General features: G+C 36.1%; 1 non-coding gene across 1 annotated transcript; it reads left to right on the forward strand.

The window, feature by feature from the left end:
- Positions 1–868: 868 nt before the first annotated feature.
- LOC128032844 (small nucleolar RNA R71) lies at positions 869–975 on the forward strand. Its single transcript, XR_008189189.1, has one exon. It is a non-coding gene; the product is annotated as a small nucleolar RNA R71 (small nucleolar RNA).
- The last annotated feature ends 5,637 nt before the right edge of the window (positions 976–6,612 follow it).

A 6,612-nucleotide genomic window follows, 5' to 3' on the forward strand; every position in this document is an offset into this window, starting at 1 on the left:
GCTTCTGCTTCTGCTTCTGAAGTCTTTGAGGGTAGGGTGGTGGAGGTTTCTTTACTAGAGCTGGTTGATTCATTTTCCGTGGCAATTCTACATCAAACGGAGTTATTAGTTGATCAGAATTAGCTAGTTTAGAAGTTACCTTGTCGAATTTTGTAGATTTAATTTTTGGTGAAACTGGAATTTCAACACTCGGTTGAACTTCCTCTGAGTCTTGAGCGTCAACTGGCTCTTTCTCAACTTCGACGGAATTGGGCTCTAAAGTCTTTCCGCTCCTCAATGTTAATGCTTTACAATGCTCTCTCTCTAGATTCCTTAGATTCTCCGTATCACTAGGTAAAACACCTTGTGGTCGGTTTCTGAGTTTAGTTGCAAGCTAGCCCACTTGATTCTCCAAATTCCTTAGAGAGGCATCATTTTTCGCCATGTATGCCTTCAATAGATTCTCTAGGCTATTGGATGGTTCAACTAGGGTTGGTTTCTGAGCTTGTTGGGAAAAACTAGGTGGCTGGGTCGATCTAGGTTGGATATAATTGTTACTGTTTCCTGCCCCTTGGTTATTCCAGGAAAAATTCGGGTGGTTTCGCCATGATGGGTTATAGAAATTGGATTGCAGCCCTTGCCTTCCTCTATTTTGGTTCTGGTTACCCATGTAATACACAAATTCTAGGTTTTGGTTACCCATGTAATACACAAATTCTAGGCTCGATTGGTTGGACATTGGTAATTGTTGCTAGAAATCCTCTCAATGATTTCATAAGCCTTATTATAAGACTTAGAAAGGAGAGCACCATTAGCAGAAGAGTCCACTACCATCATCGTGTGAGCTTTGAGACCATTATAAAATGTCTCAAGTTGTATGTAATGTGGGATTCCGTGATGAGGACACTTCCATAATAATTCTTTGTACCTTTCTCATGCCTCATACAATGACTCATCATCCATTTGTTGGAGAGCAGTGATCTCGTTCCTCAACTTAGCATTCTTACGAGGTAGGAATACTTCATAAGGAATTTTTCTGCTAACTCTTGCAATGTTGAAATTGAGTTTGGTGGTAATGAGTTCAACCAAGCTCGAGCTCTGTCCCTTAGTGAATATGGGAACAACTTCAATCGTAATGCATCTTCGGGTACTCCGATTAACTTAAAAGAATAGCTCAACTCCATAAACAGTCTTAAGTGTAGGTGAAGATCTTCGGTAGGCATTCCACTGAATTGGCCCACTGTCTGAAGCATCTGAAACATGACTGGCTTCAACTCGAATTGTTGAGCCTCAATTTCGGGTCTCCTAATACTTGATTTAAGATCATGAAATACTGGCATGGCATACTGTCTTAAAGCTCTATCCCTATCATCAGCAATAAGGATAGGATTTTGAGCAAGGTTTGCACCGTTTCCTTGATTCAGATTTTCGAAGTTCATTTCTTCAGTCCTTCTCTGACTTGCTTGTCTTCTTCGCTGTAAAAAAGTTCGTTCAATCTCAGGGTTTACAGGGAGTAAATCGATGATTCGTTCAATACTCATAAATACCTGAAATAATCACAGAAAAATTAACTAAGTTAAAATTTGAACAAAAAAATAAACCAAAATGCAAAAGTAACTGTCAAAAATATTTTTTTAAATTTGAGAAATGGGGATCGACTTATTAAAAATGAAAATTGGGGAGTCACCACCGATCTTTTATTGTGGTGCGATCGGTTCACCTATTAAAAATAAATTTTAGGTCTGCGAGATTTGAGAAAATAGGTCCGGGAGTCGATTACGTACAAGGAAGGGTTAGCACCCTCGTAACTCCCAACATTGGTACCGAATCAATTGCTTAATGTCTTAATGTCGAAACTTTGGAAGGATTTTAAAATACGATCCTTTGAAAAGAAAATTTGATTAATCGGGTTGGAAAATAAGACTTACCTACTTTAAAGAAATAAATCGTCATACTCAGTAAGTTAGAGTGCAACGATTTAATCTTCGAAGTTAGATTCGTCCCTTTTTTAAAATTTAAAAATTCATACATTTTGAGAAGGATATTTGGTTATTTAGATCGATCGAGAAAATCAAAACCCAGTAAGTTAGGGTTCAATTTTCTTAAAATTCTTAATCACCAAATATTTCCTTTATTTAAAAACGAGTTAACAAAATATCACATCCAAGAAGTTAGAATCCAACATTTTGAAATCTAAAGAATTTTACATATATATATTTTAAAATGTCTTAAAGAAATGGATACTTGATGATATAAATTCATCGAGAAGAATTGAGGCCCAAGAAGTTAGGGCACAATTCTCTTGAGAATTATTTAACACCAAGCCTCTTTTTGAATTTTGAAATGAAACGATTATAATATTTTAATGAAATGAAATTTTACAAACGACATGATTGATTAACAAAATACAAATCAAATGATGAATAACAAATTAATTCTACAATTTGGAGCAATTAAACGTGTGATACATCAACACTAATAATCGATAATCAATGATCCATCTTATAAATGGCCAAAATAAATATAAAAATAATTTAATTGCAAGTTGACCAATTGAGATAATCAAAAATGAGTGAAATTTTAAAACATAAAACAATGAAACTTCAAATTATAACACATTTTATAAATATGGATATATAATAAAATAATTTTGTATGAATTATGCATTTAGTAATCGATTATATTTTGTAAAAAATAAAATTTAAAAATAAAATGATTAAATATATATACAAAATTGATTTGTTAAAGAAATCTTTTAAATTAAGATTGAATGTAAAATGTATTATTATTTAAAAAAACAATAATCAACCAATTAAAACGAGGCTTAAATAAAATTAAAACGATGAGGGAAACAAAATCAAATAAAATAAGATAGCTTAGCATTAATGCATAATGAGACCAAAAATAGAAAATACAGTCTAAAATATTAATTACTACATTTTAAATTATCCTAATAATAAATTTTAGACATTATTAAAATTAAGTATTATAAGTAATATTAAAATCTATGATGTACGAAAATAGGATTAGTTATATATATAAAGAAAAATGTTGAAATAAATAAAAATGAATTTGTATTAAATCGAAATTCGTTTCAACATTGAGGGACTAAACTAGCAATTAAACACAAACATCAAAATAGTTTCAATCATCTACAAAACTGTGCCGCTCAAATCCCGACCTAAATGAACACGGAAGTAAATATATGGTACAAATTGCAAATAAATAAAGAAACCAAATTACAAATGCAGTAAACGCAGAGGGACCCGTTTAATAAATAAACCAGACGCTTCAAACGCGCGGATCTCTTCCGGACCGGGTCACCGCTCGGATTGGGTCAGAAAACGACACCGTTTACACTCGGGACTAAATGAATACATAATTAAATTCAAGGTATAAATTACAAATAATTAAAAGATCAAGTCGTAATTGCAGAAAACACACAGGGATCTATCTGGCAAATAGACCAAACAGTCCAGTATGAGCGGATCCTACCCCGGATCGGGTCACCGCCTGGATCCTGTCATCAAACGGCGTCGCTTTAAAGCTATTATGCTAGTTACAAAATGGCAACATTCTAGTCCCAGGTTTAAAACTAAAGTAAACCCTAAAAACTAAACATTTCCACCTTAAAGAAAACTAAACCTAAGTTTTCCCCTCCGCCGTTTGGTATTCAGAGGGCAATCGAATGACTGCCGATTCAAGCCCATTCTCCGATGACGTCAGAGAGGGTCTGAATCCCGTTATCAGATGCGTTCTCCCCTTTATCCTTGCTTCCTTTTTTAACTACTGACTATTGAACATAAAAAAGAAAGGAAAAGAAAGGAAAAGAAAACATAAAAAAGAAAGGAAAAGAACCGAAATCAGGAATCACCTTTTGTATTTGACTTTTGTATTCTGAAAAATGTGTATATTGAATGTGTAACCTCTCTTACAGCGTTCGAGTAGCCTTCTTATACCCGATTTACAGAAAATAGAAAAAAAAAGAGAATAAAAATCAGTCCGAATTTTCCTATCTGTTCTTTTTCTATTTGCTATTGTTTTCGTCTTTCTTTTTACAGTGTTCACCACTGACTGACTGACGGAGGTGGTCAGTATGGAGGCGCCAAGTGGTGAGGGGCGTGGCGATGCACGCATGGGCAATCTGCTATGCACCGGATGTCGTTCTTGCCCTAGGGTTTCATATTTTCTTTTGATGTTGGGTTGCTGAAGGCTAGGTTGGGCCAGGTTAGTTAATTTGGGTTAGTGGGTTTGTGTTAGGCTTGGGTAAAAACAATTTGGGTCGGTGTAATGGGTTTGTAGCATTTGGACTTAGGACCGGGTCTAGGGAAGGTTTTGGGCTGATGTAATTGGACATTTGAAACTTTATTTGTTGATTTGGTTTATTATTTTTTGATTTTTTTTATTTACTTATTTGATTTGGGCCGAGCAAAATTAAGGTATTACAGCTGCCCCTCTTTTCTCATTGTTGTGTAATGGGAACGGAGCAAAGACTTTAAAAAAGCCAAATTCTGTCCGGTCACATTGTATCTTGGTGTTCTTTTTCTTCAAGTTGCCTCATTCCAACCTACTGCATCTTCAGAGGTATAGGAATTGGTGCTTCGATCCACTCCACTGTAACATCAGGGAGATAGGATTTGTAACTCATAACCTTAATCTGCTTGATTGTGAGGTCGGGGTAGTGAGATTTGCTGTTGTAACTTCATTCTAATGCGATCTACTCCGCTGTAACTTCAGAGAGATAAGATTCTTTGTTTTAATCCGCTCCACTGTAATCTCAGGGAGATAGGATTACTAGCTTCAATCTACGCCGCTGTAATCTCAAGGAGATAAGATTTCTGGCTTGAATCTGATGCGATCTACAATTTCCAACCTATTCCACTTCTGGTTAGGGACATAGGATGTGTGGCTTAAATCTGTTTCCCTACTCTTGAGGAAGATAAGATTCACCGTCTTCGATCTGCTCCGCTACTGCTCAGGGAAACAAGATCTGTAATTTCCAACCTACTCCACTGCTGACCAGGGAATAGGACTTGTGATTTCACCGATTTGTTCTCTGGGGAACATGACCTGTATAATTCGTTTATGAACTTAATTATGCCTAAAGATTAGGATGGCATGATCAAAATGTATCAAATGCTCCTAACTAGACATGTGTGAATGGTGTTTGCATGAATGCAGAATTTCATTTTTCCGAGAATGATCCCGCTTAGGTTGTCATTACTCGAAGTTTATTAAGGCTTTGTCGCTGAAGTGCTATAACACCTTCCTTCTTGAATGGCGTTTTCTGAAGAAGCACTTAGTCAGATTGCCCCCACTGTAAACCGAAAAAGTTCAATCCATTGGGGTGCAAGATTTGTACCATCATTCTCCCACTGTAATCCAAGGGTAGAAATATGACTTTTCCTCAATCCTCTTTTATCACAATTCAAGGATACGGGATCTTAATCTTTCTGGTCCCCTTACACCATTTCCAAGGTGTCATACCAAAGAAACCTGCGCAAGTGAAGGCTTTCTTCTCTGAGGTAACCTCTTCCTCTTGCCTGGTGATCATTGCTTTTTTGTTTACTTAAGCTTTGTCACCCACATGGCATCTTGTTAATCAACGCATTTGACAACAAAAATCCAAAGAGAAAGTCTAAATTTAGACTATTTCTTCTCAAATTTTCAACCTTTAAACTTGGTGTGTTCTAAACAACAGTCTTGTTTCAGGCTCCTATATTATTTAGAAACTTTTCAGAGTAATATGCAAAACCTCCTTTGTGAAAGTTTTATTAGTCCATAAATCATTATTCCAATGCAGCATACTTGTAAAAAAGGGTCATAACAATGGATAAGAATAAAGTTGGTTCAGAGTATAGCTCGAAAGAGCAAATTATCAGAAATAGTAAAGAAGGATGACAAAGAAATTGATTAGGAATGTGTATCTTGGAAAAGAATGAAATATTCCAATAATAACAAATTCAATATGAATAGTATGAAAATTGGGTGCCCTAGATATCGCAGCTTGAACTTCTCTGTACAAACTTTCTGAAGACCCTTTTAGTTGGACATGTGTTTAGGAGATCTATAGTGCTCTGTCGATGCCCCAAGATGTCGCCTATCCTTTCCTGTTGATTCAGGCATAGCAAGATCACCACATGCCCCAATCTTGATCAAGATTTGAGTTGTTCTGATCACTTTATGCCCCATTCTGAACAATATTTGAGCCGCCCTTTTCAGGTTTTCAACTCAAATTCCCTTTGGCCTAAGGTGCCCTTTGCGGGTTTTCCCCTTAGCCTCTTCATTTTTATCATCATTTTCATTTTTTTTAGAAATCAAAGCGCCCTTTGCGGGTTTTCACTTTGGTTCCTTTTCTTCAAGTGAAGTACTTCTTAACTGAGTCTGAGTTTACGGGATTGGGCAAGTCATTTCCATCTACCTCACTTAGAATCAAAGCTCCACCATCAAAGGCCTTCTTTACGACATAAGGACCCTCCCAATTTGGCATCCATTTTCCTCTAAAGTCCTTTTGCATAGGAAGAATCTTTTTTAGCACCAAGTCTCCTTCGCTAAATTCTCTGGGGCGAACCTTTCTATCATAAGCTCGCATCATTCGTTTCTGATACATTTGCCCATGATGAATAGCTTTTA

Source organism: Gossypium raimondii, chromosome 1 (assembly GCF_025698545.1).
Source record: "Gossypium raimondii isolate GPD5lz chromosome 1, ASM2569854v1, whole genome shotgun sequence".
In the NCBI taxonomy this organism is placed as follows: domain Eukaryota; kingdom Viridiplantae; phylum Streptophyta; class Magnoliopsida; order Malvales; family Malvaceae; genus Gossypium; species Gossypium raimondii.